At 40.0% G+C, this 19,916-nt stretch overlaps 1 pseudogene; it reads right to left on the bottom strand.

Moving 5' to 3' along the window:
* LOC112219192 overlaps nt 1–19,916 on the bottom strand; it is an 87,241-nt pseudogene that overhangs the window by 43,721 nt on the left and 23,604 nt on the right.

Genomic DNA, 19,916 nt, shown 5'->3' with positions numbered 1-19,916 from the left:
TCCCCAAACCAAGGAGTGCCTACAGCAGCACCTAGATATTCTGCACAGATTCTGTCAGACCTGGGCCTCGACAGTAAAACTCAGTCAGACAAAATAATGGTGTTCCAAAAAAGGTCCAGTTGCCCCGACTACAAATTCCATCTGGACACCAGTGCCGGGACAAAGATTTTGCCCCCTTTCTGATTTTCTCTATTTTTGCATATTTTTGATACTGAATTATCAGATCTTCAACCAACACCTAATGTTAGATAAAGGTAACCTGGGTTCATAAAAAAAACAAATAATAATAATAATACTGATTGTATTTATTTAATTAACAAAGTTATGCAACACCCAATTCCCCTGTGTGTAAAAGTAATTGCCCCCTTACACTCAATTACTGTTTGTCTCACCTTTAGCAGCAATGACTGCAACCAAATACTTCCTGTAGTTGTTGATCAGTCTCTCACATCGCTGTGGAGGAATGTTGGCCCACTCTTGCATGCATAACTGATTTAACTTGTTTCAAGTTGTGCCACAACATCTCAATTATGATTAGGTCTGGACTTTAACTTGGCCATTCCAAAAATCTAATTTGTTGCTTGTTAGGGGGCAGTATTTTCACCTCCGGATGAAAAGCGTGCCCAAATTAAACTGCCTGTTACTCAGGCCCGTAAGCTAGGATATGCAGATAAGTTGATTTGGATAGAAAACATTCTACAGTTTCCAAAACTGTTAAAATAATGTCTGTGAGTATAACAGAACTGATATGGCAGGCGAAAACCCAAGGAAAATCCAACTAGGATGTACTATTATTTTCAAAGGCTGTTTTTCCATTGAAAGCCTATTCACCATAAAAAGACTTGGGACCCAGTTCATGATCTCTATGGCTTCCTCTACATGTGGCCAGTCTATAGGCATTGTTTCAGGCCTTTACTCTGAAAAATGAGGGAGATACACCACTTGCAATGAGAGGCCAGTGTAAATTTCCAGACATGAGCCAAGCGCGTGATCGGGAGCCTTGTCTTTCTTAATTCTCCTTTTCTATTGACGAAGCTTTTGTCCGGTTGAAATATTATTGATTATTTATGACAAAAACAATCTGAGGATTGATTTTAAACATCGTTTGACATGTTTCTACGAACTTTTATTTTACTTTTTTAAAGCTTTTAGTCTGGATTTTGTGAGCGTGAATTGTGCCTTTGGATTACTGATCTAAACCCACCAACAAAACATAGGTTTTTGGATATAAAGAGGGACATTATCGAACTAAACAAACATTTATTGTCTAACATGGAGACCTGGGAGTGCCACCAGATGAAGATCATCAAAGGTAAGTGATTAATTTAATCGCGATTTCTGACTTTTGTGAGCCCTCTCCTTGGCTGGAAAATGGCTGTATGGTTTTCTGTGACTAGGCGCTGACCTAACATAATCATTTGGTGTGCTTTCGCCGTAAAGCCTTTTTGAAATCGGACACTGTGGTTGGATTTACAAGACGTTTATCTTTAAACGGAATTTTAATTATGGGATTTCTGTTGTTTCATATTTGGCGCCCTGCACTTGCTGTTGTCGAGGTGGGACGCTACCGTCCCACTGGTACCAGAGAGGATAACCATTTTCATGTAGAGTTGATTGTGTGCTTAGGATTATTGTCTTGCTGCATGACCCAGCTATGCTTCAGCTTCAGCTCCAGCTCTAACTCATAGATGGATGGCCTGTCATTCTCCTGTAGAATTCTCTGATACAGAGCAGAATTCATGGTTCCGACAATTAAGGTAAGTCGTCCAGGTCCTGATGCAGCAAACCATCACACTACCAGCACCATGCTTGACCGTTGGTATGAGGTTCTTACTGTGGAATGCAATGTTTCTGTTTTCACCAGACATAATGGGACCCATCTCATACAAAAAGTTGACTCAAGTTTGCCAAAAAGCACCTGGAAGCACCTGGATGATCATCAAGACTCGTGGAAGAATGTTCTATGGACAGATGAGTCAAAAGTATAACTTTTTGGACAACATGGGTCTCATTTATTTGTTTTTCACTTTTGTTCATTGTCTATTTCACTTGCTTTGGCAATGTAAACATACGTTTCCCATGCCAATAAAGCCCATTGAATTAGGGAGAGAGCGAGAGAGAGATGCTATGTGTTTAATGTAGCACACAGAAGAACAGTCCTGCTGAGCTGCACACAGAAAACAGTGGCCTGCTGGCCCTCACATTTGAACTTTGCCTTTTGGTCACTTTTGTTCTCCCCTCCCCTCCCTGCACCCGTGCACCCCTGCCTCTCTGTTGTCTTTGGCTCCAGTAGAAGGGTCAGGGCTCCTAACCCTCGACCCTAGCCAACCCCAAAGCCCGAACATACCCCTGAACACAGGGATAAGGAGAGGAAAATACTAATACTGTCACTCACCCACCATCAAAGGAATGCCAGTGTGGAATTAGGGAATTGCCATTTTCCCATAACACAAAAACAATGTCACATAACAATCAACACAACAAAAAAAATCACACAATCATTTTTAATGCTCCATGCTTTGTTACTTTATTAAAAAAGATGTGTGCCAATTCACTTCTGTCTGTCTTGATATCAAAGGCTATTGGTGCTTTAGCTACTGCGCATTCCGAAAGTGTTTTGACCTTTTGACTTTTTCCACATTTTGTTACGTTACAGCCTTATTCTAAAATTGATTAAATAGTTTCCCCCCCTCGTCAATCTACACACAATACCCCACAATGACAAAGCAAAAACAGTTTTTTGTTTATTTCAAGAATCTCAAATATATTTATATTTGTTTAACACTTTTTTGGTAACTACATGATACCATATGTGTTGTTTCATAGTTTTGATGTCTTCACTAATATTCTACAATGTAGAAAATATTAAAAATTAAGAAAATCCCTGAAATGAGTATTATTTAATACATTTTAGAACAAGGCAGTGACTTAACAAAATGTGGAAAATGTCAAGGGGTATGAATACTTTCCGAACGCACTGTACATGTTAAATATGGTTCTCAGAAGTACAGTATGTCTGTTTTGTTTGGACCAACCCAAACACCTGATGTGTGCCCTGAAACACACACACACACACACACACACACACACACACACACACACACGATGGCTCCTCTGATGGAACTGCGTCTGTTGAGTGGCAGCCAGCACTGTGTCCTGTCAATGGCAGCCTCTCTCACCATGCTGCTGTCAGATGCACACACACACACAGTGCCAGCCTATCACACACAGGACAGAAAGAGGAGGGAGATATAGTTCTCACAGCTTTGCATGCTCTTGGCATTCTCTCAACCAGCTTCACCTGGAATGCTTTTCCAACAGTCTTGAAGGAGTTCCCACATATGCGGAGCAAACTCAACAGGGTGTCAGACAGAATAGGGTTGTCCAGTATACAGTATATTGTAACCATAATGAGCCAGCAAACTGTTTACAATGGAGAATTATATGTTGTCATTGGTCAAATGATGTCTCTCTTATGAACTTGCACAAGTAGTAGAATAATAGAGCAATCCTCAAAGGAACCCCTTCAAAGAACCCCTTATTTGAAGGAATTTTTGCTTACTGTAAGGGTCTGTTCTCTGTGTGTGTGTGTGTGTGTGTGTGTGTGTGTGTCTCTCTAAAGAACAAGAATAGAAGCCTCCTAATGATTTTCTCTCCATTTCATCATTACAGCTTGGTACCTATTGATTGTACCGTGTTGCTCCGAGGATATTTTAGATGATTAATAACCAGATCTAGCGTTGGTAAATTAGAACGTATTGCCTCTCACTAGGCTCCATCACCTCCCCAGAGTGATGCCACATCGTCTCACACTATGAAGAGAGGATGCACCCCAAATGGCAGCCTATTCCCTACTTTTGACTAGTGCACAAGGGCTCATAGGGCATAAAATAATAAGCTATGTCTGCTCACTGTTTGTGCCAATTAAAGATCAATTATAAATCAATCGCGGGAGCAGCAATCAAAGTTTATTTGTGGATCTTCACATTTCCCTTCAATGTAAAAACACAAACAAATATTACATTATACCAATCATTTCCAGGACAGATTTTCAAGGACATTTCATCCCAAAAAAGTATTTTCTAACAAAGGTGATTGGAGACACAGGTACATCCTGAATTTGACCCCGACGCCGACTGAGCTGCTGAAATTGACCCGGGGACACGAGAAGCGGTGAATAATCTGAGCAATGGGATTGGAACACAGACAGCTCCACACTGGGGAGCGATGGGATTGGAACACAGACAGCTCCACACCAGGGAGCGATGGGATTGGAACACAGACAGCTCCACACCGGGGAGCGATGGGATTGGAACACAGACAGCTCCACACCGGGGATCGATGGGATTGGAACACAGACAGCTCCACACCAGGGAGCGATGGGATTGGAACACAGACAGCTCCACACCGGGAGCGATGGGATTGGAACACAGACAGCTCCACACCGGGGAGCGATGGGATTGGAACACAGACAGCTCCACACCGGGGAGCGATGGGATTGGAACATAGACAGCTCCACACTGGGGAGCGATGGGATTGGAACATAGACAGCTCCACACCGGGGAGCGATGGGATTGGAATACAGACAGCTCCACACCGGGGAGCGATGGGATTACGCGTTCTACTCAGAGCCCTGCTCTCCCCAGAGCACACTGACAGCACTACAGGCTCTGTCTCCTGATAATGGGTCTCTCTGAGAGAGGGAGGGAGGAAGCAAGATGGGATTGAAATATGTTTGAGTGTGTGTGTGTTTGTTTGTGGGGGGTTGTGGGGCTGTGTGTGTGTGTGTTTGTATGTGTGTGTGTGGGTTAGGAAAGACGTATCAGCAAGTGTGTGATTGTTGAGAAAGTGAGGGTGAACAAGCTTGAAAGCATTTCAGTAACACACTTAGTCACCTGAAGACTAAACTGTTGTCGTGACGTTGTATTAGTTAATGTGACAACTGTTGGTCATCGAATGATTACAAGTTTCTAATTGCGTGATTAACTGAATCATGCAATTATTAACTCATTGACCTGGGGCACCATGGGAAAACTAGTTTTTATTGAGTTTCTATTTCCCAAATTAACTCAAAGAATATCAGAATATCGATTTTACAACAGCCGCTAATTAACCAGTTACCTCTACCAATCTCGTTCTGAACGTCGTATAGCCCGTGAATCTGCAAGGACCCGAGTGAGTCTTACTGATGAATTCGTACCACACCAATCTTAGTAGAAAATGTCTTTCCTAAAAAGCTAAAATGATGATAAAAGATACACATAGACAAAACACATTATAGGTGTTTGATTAGAACTTGATTAGAACTTAGTATAACAGGCCAACACACTATGGCGCGTGTTACCCACAATGAGGATTTCAAAAGAGAGAGAAAAAAGAAAGTACACAGAGAAATATACATTTGGGTGAATTTGTCAGCTATGCTATTCTAACCCTAGCCTTGCCCCAAACCGCCACTCTTCTGGGTCAGAATATAATGATGTAATTACGTGGGGATGATCTCAGAGGATTCTCTGCGTGGACCGTTCCGCTCTTTGATGACGCACTTCCCTGCGCCCCTCCCTGTTTGTCCTCCTGATGTCAGTGTCCTTTTTGGCTTATGAGTCTGTTCCCTCACCCTTTTCTCTGGAAGGGGTCTTCTGAAGACAGACAGCTGTAGCTCAGAGCTCACAGCATAGGAATGAAACCCTTTAGATACCACGATTCTATGGGAGATAGAGGCTAGATGGTTCGACTTGAATTCGCCCCCTTAGACACAGCTACTCATCCGTAGCTTGGGTAGAAAAGGATTTCTTTGTCCTCAAACTTGCGTTGCGTTCTGGGTTCGTTTACTTTTTTAGACCTTGCTGCAGCTGGGGTCACGTAGTCCTCCTGTAAATTCTATACTCACAGGTTTTATACCCTTGGGTCAGAAGTGGGCGTAACCGCCTTTAGGGCAATTCTCTGGGCGTACCAAGTTAATGAGGCAAGGTCCAGATTTTTCTCAAATCCAATTTTAGACAACTTAACATTTCATCTTCCCCAAAACATTCTCTTTGATTTGGATATTTTCCATACAACGTACAATGTATAAACATCAAACATATACTAGGAAAACCCTTCACATTACAATGTTTTCGTAATAACGTCATCTATTAACCTTTAATAACAAAACAAATGACATACATTTTCATATTCCATCTATCGTCATGACCACCATTGTGGCTGACGGAAACCATTGATCCAAAGTCCCTTTATTTCATGTTTAATGTTCTGAGGCTGGTTCTCCATAGTAACAGGACAAAGGTATTTGTCTGTGGCCTGAGATTTTCCAGGGGTGTGAGGGGCCATAAAAAAAAACACATCTTCAGACCCCTAGATCTCTCCGCTGTTGGGGTTGAGAGATAATCTGTAGGGTTGTGGTCTCCTGTAACTTGACCTGATCAGGACAGTCATGGGAGAGAGCGAGAGAGAGACACTGTAGAATTGAAAAATGACAATGGCAGGGAGGACGGGTGTGTAGAACTGGTGGCTCTCGTCTCTGCTGAGTAGCTTCACTTTCAGGTCTATAGAACAAAACACACACACACACTCATCTCCTCGCAGGCCTCACACAATAGAGCTAGGGTTGGGCGATGTCAGATTATATACTCATAAAACATTGTGGTATAATGATAGTATTGCCCCCTGTTAGCTAACCCCCCCAATAATATAATGAACAAAAATATAAATGCAACATGTAACATTCCAAAGATTTTACTGAGTTACAGTTCATATAACAAAATTAGTCAAATTAAATGAATTCAGTAGGCCCTAATCTATGGTTTTCACATGACTGGGAATAAAGATATGCATCTGTTGGTCACAGACTGTCACACCCTGACCATAGTTTGCTTTGTATGTTCTATGTTTTGTTTGGTCAGGGGGTGATCTGAGTGGGCATTCTATGTTGGATGTCTTGTTTGTCTGTTTCTGTGTTTGGGCCTGATATGGTTCTCAATCAGAGGCAGGTGTTAGTCATTGTCTCTGATTGGGAGCCATATTTAGGTAGCCTGTTTTGTGTTGGGTTTTGTGGGTGATTGTTCCTGTCTCTGTGTTTGTGGCACCAGATAGGGCTGTTTCGGTTTTGCCACGTTTATTGTTTTTGTATATTGTTCATTTATCATCTTCATTAAAGATGTATAAAAAATAACCACGCTGCGTTTTGGTCCGCCTCTCCATCCCAGGAAGAATTCCGTGACACAGACACCTTAAAAAACAAGTTAGGGGCGCATATCGGAACACCGTTCAGTATCTGGTTTGACCACCATTTCTCTCATGAATTTGCATAAAGTTGATCAGGCTGTTGATTGTGGCCTGTGGAATGTTGTCCCACTCCTCTTCAATGGCTTTGCGAAGTTGCAGGATATTGGCTGGAACTGGAAACATGCTGTCATACACATCTATCCAGAGCATCCCAAACATGCTCAATGGGTGACATGTCTGGTGAGGAAGAAAGCCATGGAAGAACTGGGACATTTTCAGCTTCCAGGAATTGTGTACAGATCCTTGTGACATGGGGCAGTGCATTATCATGCTGAAACCTGAGGTGATGGCGGTGGATGAATGGCACGATAATGGCCCTCAGGATCTAGTCATGGTATCTTTGCGCAATAAAATTTCCATAAATAAAATGCAATTGTGTTCATTGTCCGGCTCGCCTACACAAAGCCATACACGTGGTCTGCGGTTGTGAGGCCAAATTCTCTAAAACAACGTTGGAGGAGACGTATGGTAGAGAAATGACCATTAAATTATTTGGAAACAGCTCTGGTGGACATTCCAGCATTCAGCATTCCAATCTGTTACGTTGTGCTGTGTGCACGTTTTAGAGTGGACTTTTATTGTCGACCAGCACACGGTGCACCTGTGTAATGATCATGCTGTTTAATCAGCTTCTTGATATGCCACACCTGTCAGGTGGATGGATTATCTTGGCAAAGGAGAAATACTCACTAACAAGGATGTACACACATTTGTCCACAAAATTTGAGACAAAATACGCTTTTTGTACGTATGGAACATTTCTGGGATCTTTTATTTCAGCTCATGAAACATGGGACCAACACTTTACATGTTGTGTTCATATTTTAGTTCAGTGTAAAAACTATGCTATAACCACCGTTGGGATATAGTGTGAGATCGCATGCTACAACTGGACGAATCATGACGAAGGATAATGTTTTTGAAAACGTGGGCAGTTACCCTTTGGTAGCAGCTACCCTTTGGTTTCCCATCTAAGGTTAACCAAGCCCTGCTTAGATACACTACATATACCAAGTTATGTGGATACCCCTTTAAATTAGTGGATTCGGCTATTTCAGCCACACCCGTTGCTGACAGGTGTATAAAATCCAGCACAGAGCCATGCAATCTCCATAGACAGACATTGGCAGTAGAATGGCCACTCAACGTGGCACTGTCATAGGATGCCACCATTCCAATAAGTCAGTTTGTCATGTTTATGCCCTGCTAGAGCTGCCCCGGTCAACTGTAAGTGCTGTTGTGAAGTGGAAACCTCTAGGAGCAACAACAGCTCAGTCGCGAAGTGGTAAGGCCACACAAGTTTATAGAACGGGCGCTCCAATGCTGAAGCGCGTATCGTGTAAAAATCGTCTGTCTTTGGTTGCAACACTCACTACCGAGTACCAAACTGCCTCTGGAAGCAACGTCAGCACAAGAACAGTTTGTCGGGAGAAACGGGTTTCCATGGCTGCACACAAGCCTAACATCACCATGCGCAATGCTAAGAGTCGGCTGGAGTAGTTTAAAAGGTCGCCGCCATTGGACTCTGGAGCAGGGGAAACATGTTCTCTGGTGATGAATCACGCTTCACTATCTGGCAGTCCGACGAACAAATCTGTGTTTTACCGGATGCCAGGTGAATGCTACCTGCCCGAATGCATAGTGCCAACTGTAAAGTTGGTGGAGGAGAAATAATGGTCTGTGGCTGTATTTCACTGTTCAAGTGAATGGAAAGCTTAACGCTATAGCATACAATGACATTCTAGATACGATTCTGCGCTTCCAACTTTGCGGCAACAGTTTGGGGAAGGCCCTTTCCGGTTTCAGCATTATAATGCCCCAATAAACAAAGTGAGGTCTATACAGAACTGGTTTGTCAAGATCGGTGAGGAAGAACTTGACTGGCCTGAGAGTACCCTGACCTCAACCCCATCGAACACCTTTGGGATGAATTGGAACACCGACTGCGAGCCAGGACTAATCACCCAACATCGGTGCCCAATCTCACTAATGCTCTTGTGGCTAAATGGAAGGAAGTCACCAAAGCAATGTTCCAACATCTAGTAGAAAGCCTTCCCAGAAGAGTGGAGGCTGTTATAGCAGCAAAGGGGAGTCCAATTCCATAGTAATGCTCATGATTTAGAATTAGATGTTCGACAAGCAGGTGTCCACATACTTTTGTTCATGTAATGTATGATATTTGTCATCGACTATTGCCAATGTGCTGTCGTGAGAATGATTATTGAGAGATCTCCACTTAACTAATTAGATTCACTGTTGCTATCGAAGTCATTCCAAAGGGTATGTTTATCAGAACAAATTAAATGTGACCCATACTTTATCACTCATATATCATCAATGATGCTATTTCGGCCTATAGCATTTGCAAAGTCATCAACAGCTAATGTTTCAATTCATTCCAGAATTCAACTAAAAATAGATAATACTAAGGACCTGCGTTTTCCAGCTCTGGTTGATTTCAAATGTAATGATATTTAGTTTCATTGAATTGTGTTTGGTTCTCAATGCAACCAAATATCAACATTTGAAGTAGATGTATTGTGCTGCCATCCTGTTAGAAGGTAAGAGATTATTTTATTACAATGGTTAAAATGGATTTTCATTGTGTTCCATGGTGTTATTCGCCACCTAGTGGAGCTTTCTGGTACTTAGAAAGGCTGTAAGCAAACAGGAAGTAGAGAATTCGTTCTGCACGCATAGAAGCAGCTAAAAACAAAGCTAGGTCTTTCAGTGTAGTTATTTCTTGTCACGCTTCAGCCTCTGAAAATATTTGTTCGTAAATTTGATTCAAGCATTTAGCTAGCGATGATAATCCTGTTAATGATAGAGTTGCTTACATATCAATGTTGGTTGGTTGCATTTACTCACACAAATTACAATGCCTTTCATGTATGCCGTTAGCTGTATTGCTCGTGCGTCATGCAAATGAATTGTAAAACATACAATACTGACGTTTTGTTACTGTTTCTAGTTTAAGATGCTTTGTTATTCTACAGAGATGGTTGTACATTATTAGAGCAATGAAAGGAGTTGGCCAATTACCATATGAGTATAATTTAGCTATATGGTTTGGCGTCATGCCAGATGCATGGTACCTTGGTACATGCTTTGTATTTTCATGCAACTTCAACTTCAAATGTATAATGTACAGCTACAGTATGTCTTATGTGAATTGAATACTAAAGTATAGTATTTTCTGTATTTTGCAGTTTCACAACATAAACATTTTCAATATATTAATTCAAGAAAAGTCGGGCCTTATGAGTTTTATTGAAGACTTGGTTGCTAGCTATCTGTCTAGTTTTGCATGGGAATGCAACTCAAGGGCAGAATATGTATCTTCTGCTTGGATAGTTCCATATGTGCCACTAATTAGTCTGGTTTTAATTCCAGTTTGTCTACAAATGAATCATTGACATGTTGAATTCACGTCGGCAATCTCAACCAAATATCAAAGTTAAAGAATAGGAGTAAATCAAACTTTATTTTAAGTCCATTTAAAGTTTGATTATATTTAGTCATATTCTTTAACTTAGATTTTTGCTTGAGTTGGAGATTTGAATCCAACATGTCATTTATTTTTATTTTTAGGCAAACTGTTTATTGGTATTTGTTTCATTCGTCCATTGTTGATACAGTCCCAAAATGTTTCGCATGTAAAAGCCAGACTAAGTGTCACAGATGGAACTGTCCAAGCAGATGATACATAACCAAACACGGTTCAATATCACTTTAATGTCAGACAATAAATAGCCTTTTAACTTGTTAACAAATGATATGTTGGATTCATGTCCCAAACTCAACAAAAAAAATACAAGTTAAAGCTGGAATATGTACATTTGTGAGATCCATCCAAATTCACATAGAAGTATGAGTTATAGATCTGTCATTCTCATTGACAAAAAGTCTTAGTAGATCTGTTCTATGTATGCTTCCCGTTTTTGTTTTTGCGTCTTTTACTTTTGGTTTTGTACATCAGCTGAAAATACAATATATTTGGTTATTGTAAATATATTTCACAGTGGTTTAGATGGTACAATGACTCTCTACATAAATTGTAGTTGAAATTACATTAAAAGTATATGGTGCAAGTGATCAATGCCGTTCAAGATTACAGCAATTGTGAAGATCTCCACAGACCTGCGACGACCTATGCATGCTATCTTGAACATGCACACTTGTGTTTTCAGCTGTTTGAAGCTGGTGAACTAAACTGATTGCTTGTTTTGTCAGAAACGCAAATTAGGCAAACTATTATAATTTTAGCAACCATGAAATAGGGGGAGCGATTTCTGCATATTGCTCCTTTAAACAATGGGAAGCCTCTCCTTATAAATTTTTTCATATGTAGTCATATAAAGGGTGCATGTTCAAGATAGCTTGCGTTGGTCGTCGCAGGTCTGTGGAGATCTTCACAATTGCTGTAATAATCTGCGCAGAATCTCAAACGGCATTGGTAACTTGCACCATATACTTTTAAAGTAATCTCAACTCTAATCCAGCTCATTTGGTTCTGCTATTAGATGAAGAACAGTGATAAAACACTGTATTCTCATTTGAACTGCTGTGCTTTTAAATGGTTGAAAATGCAGTGTTGTGACTTTTGGTTATGCATATTCAAGATACATTAATGATTCATTACTGGAATAATTAATTGATCCAATTTATTTAATTAATATGGTTATCCTATCCAAATTAATCTAAAACGGCGACCATTAATTAAGGGCTGGCCCCTTTTTTAAAATTTTCGCCTGAAATGACATACCCAAATCTAACTGCCTGTAGCAAGGATATGCATATTCTTGATACCATTAAAAAGGAAACACTGAAGTTTGTGGAAATGTGAAAGGAATGTAAGGAGATTATAACACATTAGATCTGGTAAAAAAACTTTTTTTTTTTGTACCATCATCTTTGAAATGCAAGAGAAAGGCCATCATGTATTACTCCAGCCAGATGCAAATGAGATGTTGGCCACTAGATGGCAGCAGTGTGTGTGCAAAGTTTTAGACTGATCAAATGAACCATTGCATTTCTGTTCAAAATGGTGTATTAAGACTGCCCAAATGTGCCTAATTTGTTTATTAATAACTTTTAATGTTCAAAACTGTGCACTCTCAAACAATAGCATGGTATTATTTCACTGTAACAGCTACTGTAAATTGGACAGTGCAGTTAGATTAACAAGAGTTTAAGATTTCTGCCAATATCAGATATGTCTATGTCCTGGAAATGTTCTTGTTACTTACAACCTCACGCTAATCGCATTAGCCTCCGTTAGCTCAATCGTCCCGCAGGGGACCCACCAATCCTGAAGAAGTTTTAAGGGTTTAATATACAGAAACCCCTTTAATTAACTAGTAGTTATCATTAACCGTTGTACCGTTAATCCTAATCATCAATAGTCTTAATCAGTAGTCATTTTGCTATACTCTCATTCAATGCAGCAATGGACCCACTTCAAAGTTTTATTACGAGGCTAAAATGGATTGAAAATGAGGTAGGTACAGTTGTCTTAATAGACACAATATACAAATGGAATGCAGTACAATCATTGACATGGGAAACTCCACAGATCAATTGTGTGGGCTTATATATTCAAAGGCTGATATGGCATCACTTTAACAGGACTTTGGGGAACTGGAAATTCTTATTTGTGAAAAAAGGAGAAGTGAAAGAGAGGCTACATCAATAAAGTTTCATAGCTGTGAAACTATTGGCTCCCTAATCAGGGGTAGACCGGCTACGTCATTGGAAACAATTATGTGTCTATCTTTTTTATTACAAAACATAGAAACGTGCCATTTTCACATATGTTGATGAGAGATTAAAAACTTTTGACGATTTGACGTGAGCAGAGTGTGTTCAGCAAAGTTCCTCTCGGGAGATGGCTATCTCTGAGTAGGATGGTGCAAGTCAAGGAGAACTATCATTAAACCTCTAAGGCGTGGCTTGTGATCTGGCTTGTCTGAGTACAAGTCTCACTACTTATAGTGTGGGAGGGCTCGGTCAGGAAATGTCACGAAGACTGTCCAGTCATGCCTCAGAGTTTCGCATATGGCATGCAAACTTTGGATTAATACCTTAGATTTGCTTGTGAGTGTATACAGTAAGTCCCTACTGTATAGACAACAGTTCACAGTTCCTAAAAGGAAATAAGCAATCCATAGAATCTAAACACGACTTGAATAAGATACATACATTTTATGTTATGGTGAAATATAGTGCATTCGGAAAGCAAACTAAGGATGCACGATATATTGGTGAACATATCAGAATCGGCCGATATTAGCTAAATATGCCAACATCGGTATAGGCCAGATGTCTAGTTTAACACCGATGTGCAAAACCTATGTCGAAGCTGACGTTCATACCTACAGTACGTAAATGCCAACAAAATAACTTTTTGGTCGGTGTGGTGAGTGTGTGTTTGTGTGTGATTACAAACCTGGACAACCTATGGGACTCCCAATCACGGCCGGATGTGATACAGCCTGGATTCGAACCAGGGACTGTAGAGACTCCTCTTCCACTGAGATACAATGTCTTAGACCGCTGCGTCCGTGTGTGTGTTATCTATTTAAGTACTAGAATGCTTGAAAGTCCGCTAACTTTTTAAATACCGGTTATCGGTATGGGTATCAATTTATTGTCAAGGAAAATATTGGATATCGGTATCGGCCAAAAGTAATATCGGTGCATCACTAATTCATATCCCTTGACTTTTTCCACATTTTTTTTACGTTACAGCCTTATTCTAAAATGGATTAAATGAAAATAAAAATACTCATAAATCTACACACAATACGCCATAATGACAAAGTGAAAACAGGTTTTAGAAGTTTTTGCAAATGTAAAAAACTTTTAAAAATGAAATGCCTATTTACATAACTATTCAGACCCTTTGCTATGAGACTCAAAATTGAGCTCAGGTGCTTCCTGTTTCCATTGATCATCATTGAGATGTTTCTACAACGTGATTGGAGTCCACCTGTGGTAAATTCAATTGACTGGACATTATTTGGAAAGTAACACCCCTGTCTATATAAGGTCCCACAGTTGATAGCGCATGTCAGAGCAAAAACCAAGCCATGATGTCTAAGGAATTGTCCATAGAGCTCAGAGACAGGATTTTGTCGAGGCATAGATCTGGGGAAGGTCCCCATGAACACAGTGGCCTCCATCATTTTTAAATGGAAGAAGTTTGTAACCACCAAGTCTCTTCCTAGTGCTGGCTGCCCGGTCAAACTGAGCAATCAGGGAGAAGGGCCTTGGTCAGGGTGGTGACCAAGAACCCGATGGTCACTCTGACAGAGCTCTAGAGTTCCTCTGTGGAGATGGGAGAACCTTCCAGAAGGACAACCATCTCTGCAGCACTCCATCAATCAGGCCTTTATGGTAGAGTGGCCAGACAGAAGTCACTCCTAGGTAAAAGGCACACGACAGCCCGCTTGGAGTTTGCTAAAAGGCACCTAAAGGACTCTCAGACTATGAGAAACAAGATTCTCTGGTCTGATGAACCCAAGATTGAACTCTTCGGCCTGAATTTCAAGTGTCACGTCTGGAGGAAACCTGGCACTATCCCTACGGTGACGCATGGTGGTGGCAGCATTATGCTGTGGGGATGTTTTTCAGCGTCAGGGACTGGGAGACTAGTCATGATTGAGGGGAAAGTGAACAGAGGAAAGTACAGAGATCCTAGATGAAAACCTGTTCCAGAGTGCTCAAGACCTCAGACTGGTGGCGATGGTTTACCTTCCAACAGGACAATGACCCTAAGCACAAATCTAAGACAATGCAGGAGTAGCTTCGGGACAAGTCTCTGAATGTCCTTTAGTGGCCCAGCTAGAGCCCGGACTTGAACCCGATCTAACATCTCTGGAGAGACTTGAAAATAGCTGTGCAGCGACAATCCCCATCCAACCTGAAAGATCTTGAGAGGATCTGCAGAATGGGAGAAACTCCCCAAATACAGGTGTGCCAAGTTTGTAGCATCATACCCAAGAAGACTCGAGGCTGCCAAAGGTGCTTCAACAAAGTCTTGAGTAAAAGGTCTGAATACTTATGTCAAATGTGATGTCATTTAAATATATATATATAAATATATATATATTGTGGAAAGGAGAGACTATCATGAACACGTCATGTCGGTCGTTTTGTTCTAGGACTCGTCTGAAGGAACCCGCCAGTACCGCCTCCACGATCTACACACAATACTCCATAATGACGAAGCAAAAAATGTGCAAAGATATAGGTCATATTAGTTTGTATGCCAAACTATTCAGACGGGGGTCGTAGAGTAAAACAGAGAATGTCATCGTATTTGTGAAAGTCTCATCTTTCCATAGAAAGTGGTAAAATGTTCACTAGCGCATTTGGTGCCATTTCTCTCCTTAGAACAAAGAAGACATTAAATATTTCTGTCTTCTCCACCTTAGAATCATCACATTTGGTGACAGGATGTCTGGTTGTCTAATCCTGTGTAACACATGCTAATCGTAAAAGTGTCTACATTTGACCCCCTTGGGGCACTTATGGGGCCGTAAGAGGAGGAGGGGTAGGGCTATGGTCCTTGTGATTAAACTGGTTTGTAAGATAATCAAGGGCAGGATGGGGTCTGTTTTTACTCCTTTCCTGCCCATTCAAAGTGACAGACCATTTGTTCTGTTGTCCATAGCTCGGGGGAAGCAACTGTCAATAACAATCATAACTCTTAATTGGAATTTCTTACATAGCCGTATCTATTCTCCTCACTCAGCACAAAAGGACATTTGTAAAACATAACTGTGTTTCCCCTCTGGAGTTAAGAGAGATACAACAGCAGTCATAGATATTTGGTTTACAACTAAACCAAAAATCAGACATAGTTTTTTCATTGGAATTTCGTTGTGCTTTTAGATGGTTGAAAGTGTAGGGATAACACACAGTTGAATTTACAAACTTGAATTTATGTTGTAAACTAATTAATCAACGTCTCAGCCAAATATAACACAATTATCCACGTTGAAATGACGCAGTGGGTAACTTCTAGAAGTTACAGTGCCTTGCGAAAGTATTCGGCCCCCTTGAACTTTGCGACCTTTTGCCACATTTCAGGCTTCAAACATAAAGATATAAAACTGTATTTTTTTGTGAAGAATCAACAACAACTTTCAGCTCATACAAGGAGAAGACTGATCAGAGATGCAGCCAAGAGGCCCATGATCACTCACTCTGAATAATTTTTGCACGCCCAATTTTTCAGTTTTTGATTTGTTAAAAAAGTTTGAAATATCCAATAAATGTCGTTCCACTTCATGATTGTGTCCCACTTGTTGTTGATTCTTCACAAAAAAATACAGTTTTATATCTTTATGTTTGAAGCCTGAAATGTGGCAAAAGGTCGCAAAGTTCAAGGGGGCCGAATACTTTCGCAAGGCACTGTATCTTATTGGTCAAGCTCACGCCAGTCATTTATCACCCTACTCATTAAGCTATCAGCAGTCTTTATTCCCAGGACTTCAGATTTCTTTCGTGGAGGAAAACACGACATGACAGTGCAGAAGTCAGTTTGATGCTTTTTCTATCCTGATGAGCACTACCAGTTTTCCCTCCTGCTAAACTTTTCCTCCCTTGGAATGTCACTCATGTGCTGTGCGCTGCCCAACTCCGTTCATTACTGCGTGCCACCAGTCGAGTTCAAATAGGCTCATCTGTCACATCACTGTTCAAATAGGCTCATCTGTCACATCACTGTCACATCACTGTCGACCCAAAGTTAACACTGTTACATTTTTTAAAATACATTTTAGACACTGATGAGCAAGCTTTCTTGCGTCATCTTTTCCATTAGCAAAGGTCATCAAAATTGTCATCAAAAGGTTTTAAAAAATACATGCAACACTTGGTAAATGGATGAAGATGCTCCAAACGTTTTGAATTCTTTAAAAATCCATCAGATATTGACTGAATTATTGCACATAAAACATTTTACTGGCAAATAATTAAAGGAGTTCAGGGATTTGTGGGAATTCAGGTATTAAATGTATTGTAAAAATATATGTTTTTCAAATCTTAGAATGCACTTATTATTACATTTTGTAATGGTATCAGGTATTTGTGTTAACATAAAGAAATATGAAATGTGCATCATTTGCATAGGTACACTGGGTGTATTTGCATATACAAATAAATTAACATAAAGGGGGTTAGGCAGGGACACAACCATCAAAAATTTGCTATGTCTTTGCCTGAATGTCTAATTTGTAAAAATGTCAACTGTATTAAAAAATTGTTTTTAAATTTCCCAAAAAATGTACACCCTTCAAAATAAAGATATCTTTCTTTTCATGCAAGTGTCGAGACGATCCTATAAAAACTTCTTGGGAGTCCAAACCCGTATCCGTGAGCGTAATCATAGCCTCAAGCTCATTACCATAACGCAACGTTTCCTATTCATGAAAATCGCAAATGAAATGAAATAAATATATTGAAATACAAGCTTAGCCTTTTGTTAACAACACTGTCATCTCAGATTTTCAAAATATGCTTTTCAACATTTGTGTAAGAGTATTGATAGCCTAGCATAGCATTAAGCCTAGCATTCAGGAGGCAACATTTTCACAAAAACATGGAAAGCATTCAAATAAAATCATTTACCTTTGAAGAACTTTGGATGTTTTCAATGACGAGACTCTCAGTTAGATAGCAAATGTTCATTTTTTCCAAAAAGATTATTTGTGTAGGAGAAATAGCTCCGTTTTGTTCATCACGTTTGGCTAAGAAAAAAAACTGAAAATGCAGTCACTACAACGCAAAACTTTTTTCCAAATTAGCTCCATAATATCAACAGAAACATGGCAAACGTTGTTTAGAATCAATCCTCAAGGTGTTTTTCACAATTTTATTCGATGAAAAATCATTCGTGGCAGTTGGTTTCTCATCAGAGGCAAACGGAAAAATACTGCAGCTGGAGATTACGCAATAATTGCGACGGAGGACACCAAGCGACCACCTGGTAGATGTAGTCTCTTATGGTCAATCTTCCAATGATATGCCTACAAATACGTCACAATGCTGCAGACACCTTGGGGAAAACGTGGAAAACATAAGCTGACTCCTAGTTCCTCCACAGCCATATAAGGAGTCATTGCCATGAGGCGGTTTTAAAAAATGCGGCACTTCCTGATTGGATTTTTATCTGCGTTTTTTTCTGTAACATCAGTTCTGTGGCACTCACAGACAATATCTTTGCAGTTTTGGAAACGTCAGTGTGTTTTCATTCCAAAGCTGTCAATTATATGCATAGTCGAGCATCTTTTCGTGACAAAATATCTTGTTTGAAACGGGAACGTTTTTCATCCAAAAATTAAAATAGCGCCCCCTAGTTATAAAAGGTTAAATCCCAGACGAAGCTTAGCGTTTTTATAGATACAACCGAAAAACAATGTATACCATTAAGCTAAGTCCATTTCAGCCATTATTCGGGTTGTGTTTGACAGGTCATTACAAACATTTCTGCGGTCGTAATGGGAAAATGACAGGCAAAAGCAAGAGTATGAAAGAGTCATTGGAGTAAAATGAAAGCAATCAATCCAGCGAGATTTAGTGACACGTGGTTATTGTAGGGGTCTTTAACAAGCAATTAATTTCTGCAGGTTCAGTTTTTGATAATGGTGGGGCACATGCCTCTAATATAAGCTCTGTTATAGTGAGCTCTGATATAGGCCATCAAGAACGCTTTTAATTAAAACTTCCTAGGGATAGGAGTCCCATTAATGGGACAGTTGTAAAACATGTAGCGTCTTGGGTCACAATTGCAGATTTTAGAGAAAAAAACAAATGTCAATACATAAGTGTCTTATATCGGCTGAATGCTTAAATTCTTGTTAATATTACTGCACTGTCCAATTTACAGTAGCTATTACTGTGAAAATATGCCATGCTATTGTTTGAGGAGAGCTCCTAAAAACAGAACACTTTTTTCACCGCGATAGGTTTGATAAATTCACCTCTGATGGTGAAATGTGTACTTACATTCTGAAATCTTGCTCTGATTTATCATCCAAAGGGTCCCAGAGATAACATGAAGTGTCGTTTTGTTAGATAAAATCATTTTTCATATCCTTAAAAGGCTCATATAGCAAGAACGATCAATTTTGTATTTCCACTAGTTCAATTTGCAAAGAAAATCATCTGTGAAAATCTAACCCTAAACATTTTTCAACCTGTCAAATCAAGTTCATATTTATTCTTATTCTTTATTCTTAGATCTTAGAATGTAACCAGTCTTAACTATATCATTAGGGGTGTAGTATATCCTATAGGACACAAAATTTGATCAGAGAGTGACACCTTCACGCCGATGACTCCGGTCTTCATTTGATCGACTGTATCTTTATCAAATAAGCACCAATCAGGGTCAAAGCTAGCTAGATAGCCAATGATCTGGGCTTTACGGGAGTGTCCGGAAACCCTGTTTCTATCGTAAAATGTCGCTACTAACCTTGTGCGACCGCATACCTTTTCCTTTTGGACAAAAATTATAAGAATATTCAGAGTTATGAAGTTATGAAAACAGTTTTTTTGTTGTAAATGTTGAACTTATAATATGGCTAGTACTACTGGAAAAGCTAAATCAAAGTCAAAGTATA

The sequence above is a fragment of the Oncorhynchus tshawytscha genome, linkage group LG19 (assembly GCF_018296145.1).
Source record: "Oncorhynchus tshawytscha isolate Ot180627B linkage group LG19, Otsh_v2.0, whole genome shotgun sequence".
Classification (NCBI taxonomy): domain Eukaryota; kingdom Metazoa; phylum Chordata; class Actinopteri; order Salmoniformes; family Salmonidae; genus Oncorhynchus; species Oncorhynchus tshawytscha.
The sequence above is the reverse complement of the archived record's forward strand: the minus strand, read 5'-3'. Positions and strand labels throughout refer to the sequence as shown.